The sequence below is a fragment of the Peromyscus eremicus genome, chromosome 19 (genome assembly GCF_949786415.1).
Source record: "Peromyscus eremicus chromosome 19, PerEre_H2_v1, whole genome shotgun sequence".
NCBI classification, from domain to species: Eukaryota; Metazoa; Chordata; class Mammalia; order Rodentia; family Cricetidae; genus Peromyscus; species Peromyscus eremicus.
The window spans coordinates 22643273-22664140 of record NC_081435.1 but is presented as its reverse complement, the minus strand read 5'-3'; the positions used below and the strand labels follow the sequence as shown (position 1 = coordinate 22664140).

At 40.6% G+C, this 20868-nt stretch overlaps 1 long non-coding RNA gene across 1 annotated transcript in view; it reads right to left on the bottom strand.

The window, feature by feature from the left end:
• Window positions 1–19454: 19454 nt before the first annotated feature.
• The window catches only part of LOC131895697 (uncharacterized), a 37409-nt gene continuing 35995 nt past the window's right edge, over window positions 19455–20868 (bottom strand). The window contains exon 2 of the long non-coding RNA XR_009375243.1: window positions 19455–19701. This is a non-coding gene — a long non-coding RNA (uncharacterized LOC131895697). The remainder of the gene's footprint in view (window positions 19702–20868) is intronic.

Sequence of the window (20868 nt, the reverse complement as noted above, 5' to 3'; positions counted from 1 at the left end):
TTCTTTGTAGATACTGAATATTTGGAAGACAGCATGTCTCATTTGTGCTAAGAAAACTAAGTACCCTGGATTGAACAAGAGTTATAAAATGAGCTTCCCTCCATGGGTCCTGAGTATAGTAAAAGCAGCAAGCATGGGAAAGTCTTGGGCATCGAGGAGAAACGGGCTACTCATGATCCTTCGCGTCTTTGGCTTCCATACGTCACATTTCCAGCCAAGTCTTAAAGCACTGGGTAGTTTGGTTTTAAGTTTTAAAAATCACTCATAATTATAATAATAGGAAAAAGTCAGAGACCTTGGCACTAGGCAATCTTTTATTCTGGGTATGTCAGATTCACCCCAGCTTCAAGGGAGCACTGTTTACCTTGTGGGACCTTGTCCTGCCAAGATTTTAAGTCAGCTTTCTATCCACTCCAGGTATGTGAAACTTCATCTACATTGGAGCTAAACTGAATAGTTCAAGATGTCTGCTGTGAAGGCAGCATCACAGGAGGCCTTGGACTTCCCTGGCAAGTGGCAGAATCAGGGGAATTAATTACTTGACTTCCTATTTGATAAGCCGTTTCTGATGCAGTGACTTTTCTATGAAATACTAATATTACAGAAACATCTCTAAGAAGTTATTTGCCTATAACAAATACTTTAGAGGAAATACTTTACTGAAATGTCAGAATAATTTTCTCAAAGACAAAAATATTATTCTTTAATAGGAAAAAAGAAAATATTCATGAAGTTTTTTATTTTGGGTAACAAGTCCTCATCTTTTTAATAAGCTGCTCATGGCACCTATTTTGTTACTAAGTGTGAATGTTCATCATCCTTCACTTATGCTATCTCTGACTTTAAATCTAGGTCTAAACTTGGACACTGGATTACTCAGATAAGGAGTGTGACTGAACCACTGTAGGATGGCTGTGTTATTTTGAGTATGGTGTTTTAGATGAGTTTAATCATTGTGTGACACCATCCCATTCAGTATATATTGCTATAAGCTCTTTGTTGCTTAAACCCATGTTTTTATGTGTCCTGTCAAGTGTTTCTGCCCTCTAATAGGTATCTGTTGGAGGGAGAGACCCTACAGGAGAAGTCTACAGTCTTCTGCAATTGAGAAATTCTGGGCCAAACAACAACTCAACAGAACTCTTTGCAGAAAGACTTTGCCATGATCTTTAAGGTGTTATGTGTATATTTTGAATTTCAATCCTTCATTTTCTGGTAGGTTATCAGTTTGTATCATCTAGAATACTTTTCCTGTAAGGAGTTTAGGGAGCACTATTCTAAGGATGCAATGAGATGCAATTGAATAAAACATAACCAGAGTGATTTCAGCCTCTTACCAGATGGTTGTTCAAAGTTAAGCTTGGGGACAACTGTTACCTTCCTTTCCAGAAGGCCTTATGAGAAAGACACCCATTTGTCTAGTTGGCATTATGTAATCTTTCATGATGGAAAACGAACCAGAAGACCCACAGAAGAACCTGCTATCCTCTTGATTTAGGAGGCAAATGTTTAGAAGATTGTTACCTATGAATATAACTGTCTGAAAAGGTCGGGGAATTCAACATTAAAAGTTTAATAGTCACATACAGCCATATAACAAACACTCCCCAAACTTTGTGAATTAAAAAACAAAAGTCCCCCAAATCCAAATGTATTTTATCTTATAATTTCTGTTTCAAAGGAATTCAGGAGTGGCTTAGCTGGTCTATATTGTGTCTCTGAGGAAGAACAACCAGAGATTGGAATCATTTAAAGGACTGATTGAGGTTGGAAGATCTGTTCCAACAGGACTCACCTACATGCTTCCTAGCAAGCTTCTCTCTGTTTCTGCTTTTGTCTCTCTGTCCCTGTCTTTGTCTCTGTCTCTCTGTCTCTCTTACCATGTAGTCTTCCCCTTAGGCTGCTTGAGTGTCCTCCTGATGAGATACCGAGGCTTACTCTGCGTGACCTAGAGAGAGTGAATGATAGGAAGCTTCACTGCCTTTTAAGACTCGGGCTATGAATTTGCATATCATCACGTTATTTTATACCATTTGTTAGAAATGAGTCATTAAATAAATTTCACACTCAAATTAAGGGAATTAGCCTTCATTTATTATAGGAAAGAAAATAACAGAATTGTGGACACATTTAACAACCTCACTAGGAGCTTTAAGTAGTAATGGTATGAGAAGAAAGGGAAAAACAAGATTACGCTTGGATTTTTTTACTAAGACCAAAGTTTTCTCCTCTTCTGCCATGCACGGCTGTGTGCTGAAGCGGCTTCCCCACCTAGTTTCCAAGTGACTGCTCAAGCACCAGTGATCCTGTGCAGTCACAACTTCCAGAATGACAAATGGACCGCGTCTTCCTACAACACGTCTTTTGAACAATACAACGCTTCCCAGAAGCCCTCACTTGCTTCCTGTCTTGACTCCCTGACACATGTGTACTATGGAATCAATCATAGCCAAGAGGAGTGGGATTGTCTTGAGTAATTTACCTGGAGTAATAATGTGTTCCTGAGCTAGACTGCCACCTTGTAGCTGTGTGGTTGCTACACAAGTGTGTGGGTTCACACGGGTCCGTGGAATGAAGACACAGAGGCATCTTAAGAATGAACTTAGCCTATCATGGCTGCAGGGGGGTCCAGCCTCGAGGGACTGAAGCACTCTTCCCTTCACCTAGGGCATATTTATTTACTCTTTTTTACAGTTTAGATAATTTCCATACCTTCAAAGCAAACCAAAAGGAGCTCCCAGAGACCAAATGCCAGGTGCAAATTACTTGATTTCTCAGGTACCTCGGTTTTCCAGGTTTCCTGGACCAAGTTTTACACAGGCCTTTGATCCTTGGGGGACTCTCTGATCCTTGACTCTCAGACAAGATTCACAGAGGGCAATAAGAGAAACAAAAGGTAAGAGAAATAAAACGTGTAGTTAAACAAAGGAAGGATTAGGGCTAGGTACTGCTCTCTGGAGCCAGGCCAGGAGCTCAGCAGGAATGCCACTATACCACCTGGCCTAAAGTCACACTAAAATAGATTCGAGCCCTCTTCAAAAAATAGAGAGGAGAGTGTCCATGGGTTGGCAATTAACAAGTAGCTAGCTGGCTCCCTATGGATTCTTGACTACACTCCACAATGCTCTCTCAATTGCCTGTCATAACATCACTTTTGTAAAATAGAAAAGCTTACACTTGAGGAAGAAGATCAGGTCTAGAGAGTTCCTCAAGAGCTCTTGAAATGACACTCACTCTAAGGTGTGAAAAGGACTGTAAAATGTAATCACAAAAAATAAATCTTTAACAAAGTGTGTTATGGGTAAAGAAAATACATCAAAGACCAAGCTAAATTCTCCACTTATAAGAGTATTATTTCATCAGTAGGAGTCCCAGGAAACCTATTTTGTTTGTCCTTCTGTGTTATTAGCAGGTAGAGTACATTCATTTGTTTCTAAGAGACCCGAAACTGTGAAGGTAGGTCCGGACCTGCACAATAATTAGACTGGTTGTTTTGTGTTCCACTTCTTCTAGTTTCTGTCACTCTTCTAGTCCCTACCCCTACAGGTCTTGGTATATCGGAACATTCTGAGATGGAGGACCGTAGGCCTTGTTCGTGCCTCTCTAAGCTCCTGAGATTTGCCTAACTAGTCATGGTGATGTCAGCATTGCCAGCCCAGTCTGTCCATGAAGGGCTGGGCTAGCTCAGCTTTGTGCTGGCCCAGCCATTTTAAGGAGTTTTGAAACCGCTGAACAACTGCCCGAAGATAAACTCAGGGTAAACGAAGGGAGAGAAAAGGAAGGACCAGGCGGCTTCTTTTGGAAGAACAGATTTACTAGGTGTAAAGGCAAGGCGCTCCGTAGCGCCGAGGATCTTATTCATTATTTGTTCACAGACTCACTTCTTTAGCTTTTAGTGTAACCAACGGCTTCAGTTCCCATTATTCCGGAGGCCGGTGAAGGAAGGGATGGTGTGGCACACAAAATTACCTTGACTAATTGAGTAACACAGATGTTCCAGTTCACAGAACTAATTCTCTAAGGGTTTTTGCCAGCCCTCAAGCTGTGTGAAGGTCACTTTGTGAGATTCTCATTTCCTATAGAATAGGTATCAGTCACGCACATGCTAGCAAAAAAAAAAAAAAAAAAAAAAAAAAAAAAAAAAAAAAAAAAAAAAGCTAGCATGAAAGTATCTCAATTTTGTGACCAGCATAAGCTTCATGGAGCATGTGGTACAGTCAGGTCATTGCCTGAGCCCAGCCTTTTACACAGTGGTTTGCTGGTCCTGCCTCTGAAGCCCTGTGGCTTACCGCAGCAGCACGTGGAAAACCAAGGACTCTGGGACTCTCCGGCCCATCAGCTCTCTGTAAAATGTCTGGGTGAAATTCCTTAGTACATGAAACTTTGTTTCTCATTGAATTAAACACTCGCTCCCAGTATCACAGCACTTTATAAAATATTCATATATCAATACTAAATCCCGTGTTTTGCCAAGAGTAGTTTGGAATTGAGGGCATTCTAGAACCCTTTGAGAAGTTAAGTTATTAGGAAAAACTGGTAGAAACGTATGTCTAATTGGAACTATTAGCATCATTTGCCAAGATGTTCTTCTCCTCCTTTTGGGAGAGAGGTGGGGGGTAGCAGTGTGCGCCACCACACCATGTTAGCGCTGATTGGCATAAGCATTAACAACATTTGTACCTTTACTTCTGGAAAAACATTTTCCCTAATGGGATTATTCACATAAAAATTAAAAGAGTACCAAGGCAGATATTTCTATAGAAGAGTGTTTAAAACTTGGGCATTCTCTGGAACGGACCTACCAAGTTTCTACTTGGCACTCTGGGTTCTGTAAAGAACACCCCTATTCTTTAGACTTAAACACCTTCTTTCCTAAATTGGACACCTGCGAATGTACTCATGGTCTAGGGGTTCTTTTTACCAGTACCAGCCTAAATTTGACTCTGACACACTTCTCAGGAATTATGATGCTCAAGAGGCAGCTTGGGATGTCACAGCTTACAGGGAAGTCATCGTATGAGAGACAAGAAGGTTTCCGGCAGAAGGCTTTAGAGGAGGCAGCACATTACATCTGCGGGCCTCAGCTCATGGGAGGCTGTACCCAGCCTCCTGGGACTTCCTCAATCGGTGGTCAGAGGTCAGGTGGGTAAGACAGTCACACAGACTAACACTCACAATACATTTCAGGTCAAGACATTTTCATTTCCGGTAGAGTCTGTTTGCCCAGTTTGAATCTGGGACCCTTGCTTCCTTCTCCTTATAAAGCCAGACAAGTTTTGAAAATCAGAAAGAAAAATCAGATGCTTCAAGATTTTTGAAGGAAATATTTAAAAATCATATACAATATCATCTGTGATATAGGATTTAAAATCCCATATAATATAATAATATACCATTTACCACTTTTTCAACTATTATAATTTATGAGAAAAATTCTAGATATTCTCTTAAAATCTGTGGGATGTAAATAGTTTATAAAATCCTTTGAGGGCCTGTTTGGGCAAAAGTGTTTGAAACCAATGCTCTGGAATGTCCAGTTATCTCCGCGTGGGGAAGGCAAGTACTTGAGGCATGCTTGGTGATGGGGAGGCCATCCAATGGTCTCATCTTTATCCTCCCCTGACTCTGCTTCCTCCTAGAGTCCCCCTCATATGAATTTCTCACTGCTGGGTTTCCCTTGCCCCAAGTTCACAAAAACCCAAGCCTTACAGCTCACAATCTCTGTCCCAGTCCTTATCCTCTTGCCCTTACCATCCATCTATTGAGATTACAGGCATGTACAACCATGCTTAGCCTCATATCTATCATCATCATGTCATGTATTTCACTTAAAAGTATAGGTATAGTCAAATTTGCATCCCATGGTGTATGCAGCATGTAGCTCCTGTACGTGATATTAGACAGCAAATGTTCTTATTACTTGCAATTGAAGGCCTGATGTGAGCTTTTAGAGATGTGAGTTGGATCCTTATGTTTTCATCCTTCTTAGCTTTTAAGCAAAGCACCTGCATGGAGAAGGAGCTCAAAACACATTAGTTGCATGGATAATGAGCTGCCGCACAACAAGGGTTAGTGGATGGCAATGTCCTATAGGTGCAATTATTCTTAGCATTTATATTCAAATTCACAATGTCCCATGACGTTGCTTATAACCCATTAATGGATGCCAAAATCAACTCAGTTGGTTGAGCTAGCATTATGAGGAAGTGAGATTGACTCAATTATACAGAACACAATGGAGTTCACTGCAGATGGAAAAAATGTTAATTCATAAAATATTTGTTCGGTTGTGTTTGTTTGTGAGTGTGGGGTGAGGGGTGGGATGGTGTTACCATGGGGCTGAGGATGTTTGGTAAGCCAAAAGAGTAGATGTGACCACTGTTGCCTGAGAGTGGAGGGAAGACTTGGGAGGCGGGTTCTGAATTACCTCCATTCACTTATACCACAAACCCAAGGCTAGTGCAAGAACACAAGACTAGTTAGTTATATTGTTGAAAGGGAAAGAAAGCCACAGTTTACGTCACCCATCATCTACACTGTTTAAGGCAGGATGGATCGTTTCTCAGTCACCCATTCTAGAATATAAGATAGCTGTTTTGTGTAAAAGGCCAGCGAAACTTGTAAATTGGTGTGCCTAAGTAATCCCGCTGTCATATGGTTTTCCAAGGTACATAATATGAGTATTTTTACGTTTATTGTCTTCTCAATATCTATAACATGCCTGAGGATTGACATCTCATAAACTTACTGTTTTGCTACTTTCCATCAGTGTCATTAATTTGTATGTGTGTGTGTGTGTATGGTGTATGTGCGTACAAGTAACATGTATACCTTACTCTCAATCCCCAAGGAAAGGGCACACTTAGGTTACCAGCCATGCACTTGTGAACTCAGACACAACTGTGGGAAAGTTGTGTACAGAGAGGGCACGCCACACTGATGCTGAGATACGCAAGAATGCCAAAGCCCTTCACATGAATCTACCTGGGGAACGCAGGGAGAGAAACATCAGGACCTGCCTGCCTTTGAGAGCCCCTTCCCAAGAGGCTCCATTTGTGTCTGGCCTTGCCTCTTGCTTACAGCCTCACCCAAACTATTCCAGCCTTTTATTATTATTATTATTATTATTATTATTATTATTATTATTATTATTATAGTCATGTCTCAGATCACATTCCCTATAGGCTGGCTCTGAGATAAGAATCCACATGCAAGTAATTTATTAAAGAACTCCTCCCAGGGCACAGCATGGACATGGAGATTGTGTCCCACAGGGGGAGAGGAGTAAAGCTAGGCTTCGGGTGAAGGTCCTGGAGGATAGCTTCCTCCTCAGAGCTGTCCCTCCGGAGGCCAGGAAGCTGCATTTTCAGCATCTTGCACCATCAGTCATTGGGGATTCCAGACCCCCAGGACCTGCAGCAGTCTGCGTGCAGCTCTGCAGCTGAGGGGAGTTTTGGAAGGACAAGTTGCTAATGATGCTGTGTCAGCAGTGATGTACTGGCATCATTCGAACATCAAAGATGGCAGCACGGAGATTCGCGGATGAGGAGAAAGAGAGTCCCAAGGCCTTTAGTGGGTGTCACAGCATGTGATGAAGTTAACAGGACATTAATTTACACAATTCAAGAGACAAACTACCAGAAGCCCAAGATGTTTACAGAGCTGGAAAAGTCACTCTCTGAAGGTACCATTTGAGAGCATGCTTCCCACCCGGGAGGAAGATGTGTCTTTTAGTTTCTCAGGCCCTCTAACCACTTAAGGATGGAACTTTAAAAGCTGTTCTGCAAGCAGAGAGACGCCAAGACCTCCTGCTCACTGTGCTCCATCTGGAGATGAAAGAGACACGCCCAGCAAGTGCTCTGTGACGGCCTATGGATCTGGAGCAGGAATGTGTTCCTCCCACCTGTCACCAAGCTTGACATCCGACTGCCGTTTCTACCATGCTTTTTTTTTTTTAACCTACTAAATTGACTCAGATCTAAAAGGACTAGAGACACCAAATAATTTTAATTTGTAATGCTTGAGAGGAATTCTCTCTTTATTCCCTCACCCAAGCTGGGTGTGCTTTTACCTTTTCGGGTGTATCTGTGGTTTCTGTTTAAAATGTCCCCTCTATCATTATGTAACTTCCAAGCTGTTGCTATTTCAGGGTGAAAAATCTTCTATGTCACTTACCCTGACTACCTTATCTCTGTACCCAGAGCCAGAAATGGCAAAACAGTAGAACTGAGATTTTTTCCTCTTTTTTCTGAAAATAGATTTTTAACTTGTAAAAGTTGATTAGTTCACACAGGATCAGATATCATTATGCCAATTTCAAACGAGGTGTGTTTTGGTAGACTCTCCTCCTTGTTCTATCTCCCTGCTCCCCTCTCTCTCTCCCTGGCCTCAGCCTTAAGAAACTCGTGAACTCAGAAAGCTTGTTTTCAGCACCCACCCCTTCCTCTCTAACCCGGCTTCCTTATTTATTCCATCCTTTGCCGTCTGCTGCTAACTTTCACCTGGGTCTTTGGGGTTGTCTTGCTTCTTGGTCGATCAGGACCCCAAACTCAAGACTCACGTATCTATCAATCTTAGAAGATGTCTATGATTTGAGTAATTTCAGCTTTTAACTACTTCAAAATGTCCCTCCCTTGAGTTTCCATGATTCAGCCATTCTTTCTGCTAAAATAGCAGTGTGTGTCACATAAGCTCACGTGTAGTCATGGGTCAGTGAAACGTAATGGGCTAGTCACCATCATCTGAAAACACTTGGAAAATATAGAGGTGATATTTTTAAATTGCTGTCTTAAAAATGAAGCGGTTCCACACAGTACAGAGAGTAAAAAAGCCCTGGGGCTTAAGAAATGGCTCAGTGGTCAAAAACACATACTACTCTTGCAGTAGACCAAGATTGGTTCCCAATACCCATGGCTGAAGGCTCACAGCTGCTTATAATTCCAACTCCAGGGGATCTTATGCCCTCTTCTGGCCTCTGTAGATACCTGCACTCACAGGCACATATCTCCACACAATTATGTATACATACACATAATCTTTAAAAAAAGAGTGGAAAAAGTTCAGCACTGGGTGTTAGAGTGACATGGGATCGAACCCATGTTTCATGCTCATTTCCAGAGAGCTCCCATTAGTTACTGAACCCCCCGAATCCTTCTGACCTACCTTTATTGTAGAAAAATAATGAACAATCACTTTCAGTTTCTGTTGTGCTACTAAGACAAAAATTCTATGAGTCTGCAGGCTTGTGGCTGATGTACGGACGCTGTCCTATCTACTGTAGCTATCATGTTAACAGACTGCAGGTCAAGTGACTGACTCACAGTCAGTTATAAGCCGATGCTAGTAATATTAATGAGCAAACAAGGTTTAGACCCTGCAAAGATATGCTATACCTCTTAAACCATACTATACCTTACTTTACATTGCATTGCCAATTCTCTATCTATTCACCAAGTGACTAATTATCCATTACTCTATTGATTAAATTCTTTATGTATCTGCTAAGTGCCAAAGGTTGGTCTGTGTGGTATGAAGAATACATAGGTACAGTGTACATAGTCCAAGTTTGATTACTATTGAGTGTGACCAATAATTAGCTATATAAGAGAGACATAAAAGAAGGAATAGTATGATTCTGTCTTCAAAGATTTTTCTTGATAAGAATAGAAACTACCTGAAGAATTAAGACATAAGAAGGCTCTGAGCAGGTGTTTTGAGGAAGGTCATCATTCAGAAGTTACTCAGAGCTATCAAAGTCAACGAAGAGGGGGGAGGTTTAGTGTTCCAGGATAGTCGAAGCAGATCGTTTTCAGTGATATATAAAGAACATGATTATAACGTTCAACTGACACAGATAATACATAACATTCAACTGTCAAAGATAGGCAACAGATACGCACACAATAAAGAGCAGCAGGAGACAGTGGAGGAGAATCAGAATAGAAGAAGTGATACAGGTCAAGATGTATGTCCAGTTCTACTTGAAATGTGATGGAACAGCTCCTAGCCCAACTCCATGAAGTAGAATCAAACACTACTGGGAGCCACATCAGACCTCCAGTGAAGGAAGTGCATAATGAATACACTGTGGAAGAAAAATGCTGTGGGAAGTTGCTATAGCAACATTTACCTAGTCAAAAGTTCTGAAGATATGTTAGTGTCAAAGAAATATAAGTACTCTTCAGACTAGGTACTGGGTATTCTAGGCACAGTGTAGTATCCAGGGATACGAATGCAAGATGATATCCAGGACACTGACAGCTATCTGATAACCTGGGTGCTATCCCAGACACTGGGTAAAATCTGGTATCCAGAACACCGGCTCTAGGGTGATGTCAGGGATTAAATCTCAGACACTAAGTGGAGACTGATATCTAGAACACTGGCTGAAGAGAGATACTGGAGCACTGGATGAAGGTTGATATCCTGGACACTGACTACAGGGTGATATCCTGGACACTGGGTATAGTTATATAATATACAGTGTCAGGTCATATTCTGAACACTGGCTGCATGGTTATATGCAGAACTTGGGCTGCACTGTTATACTAGGAGCATTGAATTAGGAGCATCTTACATACACTGTAAGGGAGATCACCTAGCAGTGTATTCAAGATGCTATCCAGAACACTGGATATAGGGCTGCCTTCAAACCACCAGGTGTTATCCAGAGCACTGGCTGCAGGTGATAGCTTGGCCCCTGGGTACGGGGTCATAGTTAGAACATTATTTTCAGGGTGATATTCAGGACACTGGGTGCAAGGTGGTGTACTGGACACTGACTGCACTATTATATTCAGAGCACCGGCTTATGGTTGTTATTCAGCTGGTACCTTTGTCTTTTTTTTTTTTTTTTTTTTTTTGAACCTGCATCTCCCTACGGAGCCCTGGCCACCTGGAACTTGCTATGTGGACCAGGCTGGCCTTGAACTCACAGAGATATGCCTACCTCTGTCTTTCAGGTGCTGGGATTAAAGGTGCATGCCACCATACCCAGCCCCTGGGTAATACCTTAACAATTTTTTATATTATATATCTTGATCATATTCTTTCCCTTCCCACAACTCCTCTCAGATCCTCCCCACCTCCCTGTACACTCATGTTCTCTCTTTTTCTTTCTCCCTTAAATAAAAATAAAAAACAAATGAAAATCAAAACAGAAAAAAAACAATGAGACAGAAAACACTGAACAATGCCCAAACAAAACAAAGCAAAAAGCCCACAAAAAGGAACATGGAGCTTTGTGTTGACCAACTCTTCCTAGGTGAGGGGCTTGCCCTGGAGTGTAGTTGATATCCTGAGTAATATCTTAATCACTGTAGTAATATCCTGGATACTGGCTACAGTGTGATATGCAGGAAACTGGACATAGAGTAATACCCTGGACCTGGTTGTGGGGTAATATCCAGCACTCTGTGTGCAGGTTGATATCTAAAATACTGAGTGCTTAGTGATATTCTGGACATTGGGTTCAGTGCACTAGTCAAGAATGGCTGCAGAGTATATCCAGAACATGCCTGTAGGGCATTAGCTACAGGGTTATCTCAACATTGGTTCTAGTGTGGTATCCAGAGCATAGATGCAGGCTGATGTCCAGAACATTGGCTGCCAGGTTGTATTCAGACTGTAGAGTGTGATATTCAGCAGCCTGTGCAAGGTGTTGATACACAGTCATACCCAGAAGATGGGGTGCAAGTTGCTATGCAGGGTATTTTCTGCAGTGGTAACCAGAGCTCTGGATGTGGGGTGGGTGAGTCACATTCAGAACAGTAGCTGCAGAGCCACAACCAGGGCACAGGATGCGGAGGGCTAGCTGGTGACTTTGTATACTATTATATCCTGCATATTGGCTGAAGGGTGTTATCATGGACATTTGATGCCATGATAGCCTAGACAATGACTGTAGCATGACATCCAGAGCACTAGTAGCAGGGTGATTTATGTAGAGTTGGCTAAAGCACGACAGATTAGTCACAGGATGAGGCATCACATCCTGACCACTGGCTCCAGTGTGATATCCATAATTTTGCCTTCAGGATGGTATTTTGACTGCAGGGTAATATCCTGGACACTTTGTACACGGTGGTATCCAGAATGCTGTTCAGTATGTTATCCTCAACACTGGGTATGGTGTTGTCAGGATCACTGGGACTTATACTCAGACTCATGGCCCCAAAGCTGCTGCAGGATTCCTGACTGTCAGCATTACTAGAGGACTAGGTTGTGCCAGCATTAGTTTGGTAGTAATATTTTAGAGTTGCTTTTTTCTGTCATATATTACCCATTCAGTAGATGGCTCCCTCAGACATACAGGATTAAGTGTCTGTGTGGTAGGACTCATAATATGTGGACTATTAAGAATATTAATATTTTGAAACTTTTTTAATAATATGGGTATGTCAATGCATTTTTGGGATGACTAACATAGAAAGGGTTCTACTTTTACAAGGCTTTTCTTTTTGCAGTTACCTTCAATGCCATTAGAGGATTCATCTTCTGAAAAATCTTTGAATCTGTTACAGTCACTGAAGGCAGTTTCCTCAGTCCCATAGACCAGTGCCTTAACAGGGTCAAACTGTCATGTCTGGACCAATTCGAGCTAAACTCTTGCAATCTGAGCATTTATTGTACTTCTAATATTCCTTTTTTGTTTATTGATTTTTAAGTTAGCATACCAAGTGATAGACTTCGTTATCATATTTTCAGTATGTATATGCCATTACATTTTGTTCTTATTTATTCCATTCCCCAGCTCCCTTCTCTTCGTCCCTTTCTTTCCCCCAAATAGCCCTTTGTTAGACTTCATGTGAATTCCACATCCTTTCTTCTCTCCTTTGTTATTGCTTCCTCCTTTCTCATGGTCACCTATAATCACACACATACATACACACACACACACACACACACACACCCCTTGATTCTCCATATAAGAGAAAACATAAAGCATTTTTTTTGGTCTGGCTTATTTTGTTAAGCATATGATTTTTCAGTTCCATTCATTTTTGTGCAAATGTTATCCTTTCTTTTTTCTTTATGGCTGAAAAATTCCATTGAGAGACTCATCATATTTTGCATTTATCTCATAATGGACATCTAGGTGAACTCTACTTCTTAGCTATTGCAAATCTTGCAGCAATAAACACAAATGTGCATGTGCTCGGTGGGATGTTGGCTCAGAGTCCTTTGGGTACATACCTAAATATACATGGTATAACAGTGTGATATAGTAGTTTTATTTTGATTTTTTTTTGAGAACCCTTCTCATTGACTCCCATGCTGGCCACATCAGTTTCCACCCTAACAATGTTTAAGGGTTTCTCTTTGCCCTGTCTTTGTCAACATTCATTCTCATGTGTGTGTGTGTGTGTGTGTGTTTTTTTCTTGAATGAAAATCTTACCTTTAGATACATATGTTAATTCATTCTATGGAGACCAGTTATAAGTATGTGGATAATTTTGAGTTGCTCACCTCTTATGGTCTTTTTGGGTGTAAGGACACCGTGCTAAGAGTCCATCACAATAATCCTAAGAGCCAATTAATTTCTACGTATTGACTCTTTATGATGTTCCCTGTGAGAATTCTTATTACAGAAACAAAACAAAGATTCATCTCACATTTATAGAGAGGCAACTCACAAGTTTGTCAGTAAGTCTACATTTATAAAAATTTAAAATGCTTCTGTGTCAAAGATGAATGTGCTTTGCTTTGGAACTGAAGTGACTGAGCTGTGTGGGAAAGCCGAAGTACAGGCGCTTCCTCCATTATAACCATGATCAACTCGGCTATCTGGGGATGACTAATTAGGCGATGGAAAACACGATATTAATCTTCAACAGATTCGGTAATTCATATTCTCATAAATATGCATTATATGATAACAGTAAGTTATATTGTGCATACTGAAACAACTAACCAATTAAGTCAGCCTCCTGCATGAAACACATGGAAGAAACCACAGATAAAAACATGGCTCAGGCATTTAATCAGGACTGTCAACTCAGTCCGTGGGAGAATGATTTCGGGGTCAGAACCATGGAGTGACAATACAGTCACAGCGGTGGAGCAATCTGCATCCAATTATGCCCACATGTGTGGTAGAAAACTGTCGGGTGAATTGCTCCCGCTAGATCTGCTATCTAGATCTGATGGGAAAGGCTGTGAGAAGACGGCTTGCCACAGAGGCTCTGAGAGCCGTTTGGGTCAGCAAAGGAAAGCTGGGAGGCATAGATGGGATCCAGGTCATGTGCAAGCCATGAACCAAAGGATACATGGGGACGCACCCGAGAATACTTCCCCGCTGCAGCCTGGGTTCAAGCTCCTCTTTTCTCTTTCTGGTGGTTTAAGATCGTAGCGACTCTGAAGCACGTGGGGCTGCTTCCTATGGGGAAAGTAAAATTTTCAAAGGCCATCAGAAGCCTATAGACGCATTGACAGATATAGAAGCTGACTTAATACACAAAATAGCTCTCTCTGATAAACTAGATCCTTGGACCTACTGTACTATAAAAACGCTGTTTAGGACATTTAGGGCCGAATACTCCTCCGATGGGTGAATTAGCGCTCTAGCTTCTCTTCTGCATGTCTTTGGCCACTGAGTAAAGGAAGCTCTGAAGCCGGGCGGTGGTGGCACACACCTTTAATTCCATCACTCAAGAGGCAGAGATCTCTGTGAGTTCGAGGCCAGCCTGGTCTACAGAGCAAGATCCAGGAAAGGCGCAAAACTACACAGAGAAACCCTGTCTCAAAAAAAGAAAAAAAAAAAAAAAGGAAGCTCTGTGTTCATCTTCTTGCATTAATTGTAACATTTGTACACTGATATTATCACTTTATGCTGTTATCTTTGTGGTGGGCTTAGGGCTGGTATTAAACTGATGTTTTTGTCAGCACATAGCACAGAAACTGGCATTATAAAGACTTGCTGTTAGACAAATAACTGAAAAGCATTAACGACTAATGTTGACAACATTAGTTCAAACAGATGACTGACATTTTTGTCAGGACATAGCAGTTACTAAAGTTTGCAATATTCCTTACCAACTAGTTGTCATTCATTTACCCAAATCTGTTAATTAGCCTATTGTATATCTGGGATATATTGAGATATACATAAACAATACTCTTTTCTCAAGAAACTTGAATGTCCATGTGTACCAACATTTACTTTGGTGCTAGGGACCAATGAATACAACATGGTGATGATTCCTACAGGCATAGTGCACAAAAAATTCCATGGAAGCTTTTGGGAGGAATATCCCACTTACTCTAGGGCAGTTTCAAATAACTTCCTGAACAGTAAGTGAAGTTTGTAGATAAAAATAACCTTGCTGGCTTAAAAAAACAAACAAACAGAGCATTATAGACTTAGAGTTCTAAGAAATGGAAATAAGGCAAAGTGCAAGAGTGACTATATGTTTGGTTGTTGAGGACACTTAAAAATTATTGAAGATCTTTTTTTCTTTTTTCCTTAACAGACTTAATTCAGTTTACTTTTTAGGCATAAGAACCTTATGTGATAGCCACAGCTGGAGCCTGTGTCTTGTGAACACAAACTCTGGTGTGGATTTTCATGAGACTTACAGCACTGTTGAAATAGTCCATTTCTTATCAGCAAAAGAGTAGGCAAATAGATCAATGGAACAAAAGGAGTCCAGAAGCAGATCCAAATATTGTCAGCTGATCTTTGATGAGGACGTTTGGCCCTTTCGATGAAGAAGGAATGGTTTTCCAAATGTTCTAGGATGATGGGACATCTGATGTAAAATATGAATATACGCACTGTCCTTACATCTTCACAAAATCGGTTCAAAATGGAAAATACACTAAATGTAAATGCGTAAACAATGAAGTGACCAGAAGATAGCATGAGAAACCTTAGGTAGCCCTAAGTTTGCAGATGGGATAGTGAGAAAAATCCCAACTGCATAATCCACAAAACAAACTTTAATATTAGAGTTCATTGAAATTAAAAAATGTCCCTACTCAACAAAAGATAATATTAGTGAATATACAATCTGTGAACTAGGAGAAAAATTTTGTAAACTATATAACTTATCTAAGACTTGTAGCCAAAATATATGAAAACTCCTTAAAATATAATAGTAAGTAAATAACCTACTTTTAAAAGTGGCAAAAAATATGAATGCTTTACCAAAGAATATATATGTGGCAAATAAGTGTGTGAAAAATAAGTATGAAATGTGCGCCATGTAATAAGAGAACTGCAAATTAAAGCCACGAGGAAACTACTCACTTGGAGGAGGAGCTGAAATCAAAATGCTGATTTAAAAATGTCAGAGAGGGGGCTGCACAATATACGCTCTCACTCTTTGCTGATGGGAATACAGAGTGGTTCATCCACTTTAGAGGAGAGATTGATAAGTTTCCTACAAAGACAATACTAATAAAAGGGAACCGTGTTGGAGAAGGGACTGACTATATATTATTCTTTGAATTTTCTACAAACCCCCAATGGCACCAAAATATTCTCCTACTTACAAAACTACTTTTGAAATGTAAGTTCAGTAATAGTGGTCCAATTAAGATAGTCAGTGGGGGATGGACAGATGGTTCAGCATTTAAGAGCACTTGCTGCTCTTTCAGAGGACCAGAGTTCAATTCCAAGGACTCAAGTCATGAGGCTCATTATCACTGGTAACTCCAGCTCCAGGAGATCTGACACCCTTTTCTGATCTCTGTGTTCACTTGCATGCATGTACACACACACACACACACACACACACACACACACACACACTCACACACACACACACACCACACACACACACATAAATAATAAAATATGTCTATATAAGTTATTTTTATAAATAGGTAGAATAAATTGGAGCAGTTAAAACTTTGGAGTGTCAAGAAATAGAAATGCTGAGAATTCTTAAGATTTTTGGCTTATGATCCAATCACGGATCTGGAGATTAGAATAACTTGGATCTTGTAGGTAGAATAAACTTGGCTTTTGTGAATAATATTTCATCTGGACAAGCTAAAAATGATTTTCCACACTCATGACATATACTTTTATTTTCTGTTACTGCTCATGTATTAAGAGATGAACATGATGTTTTAAAAAAAGCATTCTTGTATTTTGTTCTCTTTAGAAGCATCCAGAAGTCTCCAGGTTCCCAAATTTACATCTTTGACCTAAATTTATCTCTGGGACTCTGAAGTAACACAGGCATCTCCAGCCATCTGGACTATCTCTTAGGACTTCAATACGAGCATATCCAAACCAGTTCCCCCCCAGCGCTCTACCTCTGGCTTTCCTTCTCAGTTGAGGGCGAATACTCAGGCCAGAAGTTCTCAGATTCTTCATTTTTCTCTTTTCCTTAGACCCTTCACCAGGCCATTGGCAAGTCTTGCTGTTGCCGCTGCTTCTGAACTGTAGTTGGAAGAACCGTAGTAAGTGCCCACTACAGAGATTCCGTTCCGTTCAGACCGTCTTTGTGTCTTTTATGAATGTCCAGTGTTTCCAGGTTCTTCACTTACCCTCTGTTTGCTTTGTACTTTCCTGTATTTTTCTCTATTTTCGACGATACTATATGTTAGATTAAAAATTAGTAATATATATATATTTTTTCAATGAAGCATGGGCATTTTAGGTTAGAACATAAGCTTCATTAATTTGGGGGGACAAAGTTAGAGAAAACCCACTGAGCATGGACAGCTTAATGAAGGCTGGGTGCTTCTTTGTTCTCTCCCTACTCCTCAGCTCTTGTAAGAGCCTCACTAGGGTCTCATTAGGACCAATTCCTGAACCTCGCTCTCCCCAGTCTCTACAGGGTGTATGGCAAGGCTTAAGAAGGTGAAAACACGTTTTGTAAATCACCCAGAACCAAAAAGCACTGATCTGTTTTTTGCTTTTGAAGTCTTGGTCAAATTGTCTTTGAATTAAAACGACCTCTTCATTAATGTCCCTAGCCCCAGAATAGCACAGCTTCAGAAGGGATGGCAGTCCAAGCTCCTTGGCGTCTTTCGCTCAGATGGTACTCAAGACTGTTTACACTTGGAATCCTCTGCTTGTCTGGACTCATGACTTTTCTTGTGATTAAATGTTTTACAATTGCTGCTGTTGTTAGGACCTGATTTCAATTTACTCTCACCACTGTGTAAACACACCGATGACTCTGCTCATGGGAACAGCCTGTCCGTCTTGGTTTTGACATTATCTCACTCTGGAAGTGATCTTCAATCACACATCCATAGTGCCCTCTCTGTTGTGTGTCAACAATCCCCATGTCACTGTTTGAAAATAAAGTCATTTGGGCAGTCTGGGTTGTCAGCACAGTATAGAGCAGTACCAAGTCCAAATTGCTTTCAATCAGTAGGTTAATTTGTCTCTGGAATGTGCTTCAATACAAATGGTTCTAGGTTGTTGGAAAGCCAGATTTCCCCATTCAACTTGATTCTAGAATCTACGGAAAATTAGGAAGATTTAGGGAAAAACATGTACCACCAAATCCTATCATATTTACTTTTGTTTCAACTTTAAAAAAAAAATCCTCCAATGTTATTTTGTCAGGAACCCTAGTTAGAAGTAACTAATTCTGAGTCTTAACCAAAAAAATGCCCATTAAGGGAAATGGTTTTCCCTTTAAAATTTCCCATCATAGATGCAGCCATTTTAAATCAATTCTTGCCAATAGTGATGATTTGAACTAAGTTAAATCATTCATTTTTATTTAGAAAGTTCATTATCACTTATGAAACAGGGTAATTCATAGTCTAAGATCAATGTATCTCTGACATCTCCCATAACCTTTAGACCCTGTGGGTCGTGACCCCTTCGGGGAGGTGGGGGTGGTTCAAAGGACCCTTTCACATGGGTCCTCTTAGATCATTGGAAAATATAGATATTTACATTGTAATTCATAACTAGCAAAGTTACAGTAGCAACAAAAATAATTTTATGGTTGGGAATCACCACAAATCGAGAAAATTATTAAAGGATCAGAGCATTAGGAAGGTTGAGAACCACTGCTTTAGGCCTTATCACAATTACAAGACAGTAAAATGAACTCAGGTTCTGGTAAAATGAACTCAGGTTCTGGGTCAATGAGAGATCAGACACTTGCCTGTAACCCCTAGAACAGATTCATTTTCGCATGTCTCATAATTAGGACCTGTGAAGATCTGATTTCAATTTACCATCGTCGCTGCATAAATAACGTGATGACTACTTCATATGACAGTCTCCCTTCCTTCAGACCACCCTACGCTGGCAATGACCTTAGGCCACACCCATGGGGTTGTTTGTGCACCCATGAAAATGGTGTAAAAACAAAATTCTTCAGGCAGTCTGTGTTAAGAGAGTGTTAAAGAGCGGGGCCACTTTTTGTCGTCTTCGTTGATGAAGCAATTGCCGTTTCTTTTTGAAGAGTCCTGAACTATTTTCTTTGCTCCATTTGGTGCACACCGGATCAGAATACTGTGTGTTACCAAATTCACATTTTCATGATGGTTCTTTATTTAGTTCTTAACTTTTGCATGATACTTGTAATGAAAGCACCAAGTCATCCTTATGACTGGTTGGAAATGATTTGCAGCTGCTGTCTTCACGATTGTTTTCTGTTGTGGGGATTTGGATGGCCTCTTCATCTGGACAGGAAGGTCTGGCTGTAAGCGTCATGTGTACAAAGCAAGCCTTCTGGTGGAACTGGACTTCCTGTGTAATATCATGAGACTTGTTGCTGTGTCAGAGGCAGAGACAGGAAATCAATAAGGAGCATTCCCATGGCACTTCCAGATTTTCTCTAGTTTAAGGCTTAGTTCAGCTAATTAGATTTTCTCTTCCCATAGTATAAAGTTCACATTGTGGTGGGCTTGGCTTTTGTTAACAAAAGACCCATTAAGGAACCCGAAGGAACCCGTATTTCCTTAGGGTGTATGGAAACATGAGTCAGCATCTCCAGAGCCTTTGCTTTTGTTTTCTGAATGATTTTGTGCATAAGCACAGAGGGAAAGGGGAAATTTTAAATGATATTAGAGTCTAGGCACACTTTATTTTAAATTTTTAACCCACATTTCTCTAAAAAAAAAAAAATAGAGCAAATAGGTCGTTTCAATGTGCGTTAAACTCACCGCCCACCCTTGTTCTCCTGCTGTTCTGTGTGTTTACTTAGCGGTCTGATATTTTCTTTCAGTGTTGTCTTGAGAAAGGCAAATGTATATCTCCACTGCAACATTTGGAGCTCAAAGCATTTCCTTCTGAATGAACTGTGGTTATCTTGCGTAGTGAGTGAGGAGGAGAGGAGAGAGACTGTGGAAAAGACGTTGATATTGATGCTACACTAGAAATAGTTAGAGTTGAGACCCATTGCCTACTGGGTGCAGTACAAACAAAATGAAATGCTGAATCTAAGCGATGGTTGGTGTCGTCGCTCATCATTACTCCATTATTTAAAGAACAGCAGACTGACTTCTAACCTTTGATCATGGCAGCATTTCTGGACCAAGACCTGTTGCCTTATCTAGCCCTCACCCCAATCCTATAAGCCATTGGTTACTGTTTTATTTAATATCTCATCTCATGGTTGCTATTTTATTTAATGCAATAACAAACAGGGCCGCATCAGTCTTGCAAAGCACGTCAACTTTAGTAGTCCATTCGATAGAGCTGTTTCCTTCCGTTTCAGATGGTTTTGTGACTATTCTAACAAGACACTTGTTGAATACATCTATGAAGTATTCAGGGTTGTATTTTCTGGACCAATCAGCTTGTTGACTGTGAGGGGCTAATGTAATATGCACTTGGGTCAAGCTTGAGCAGAATTTTATAAAAAGGTGTAAGTGCTCCTGCTGGGTCAGCCTGCATCTCAACAGCACTTTTTAAAATTAGAATTTCTTAGTACAACCAG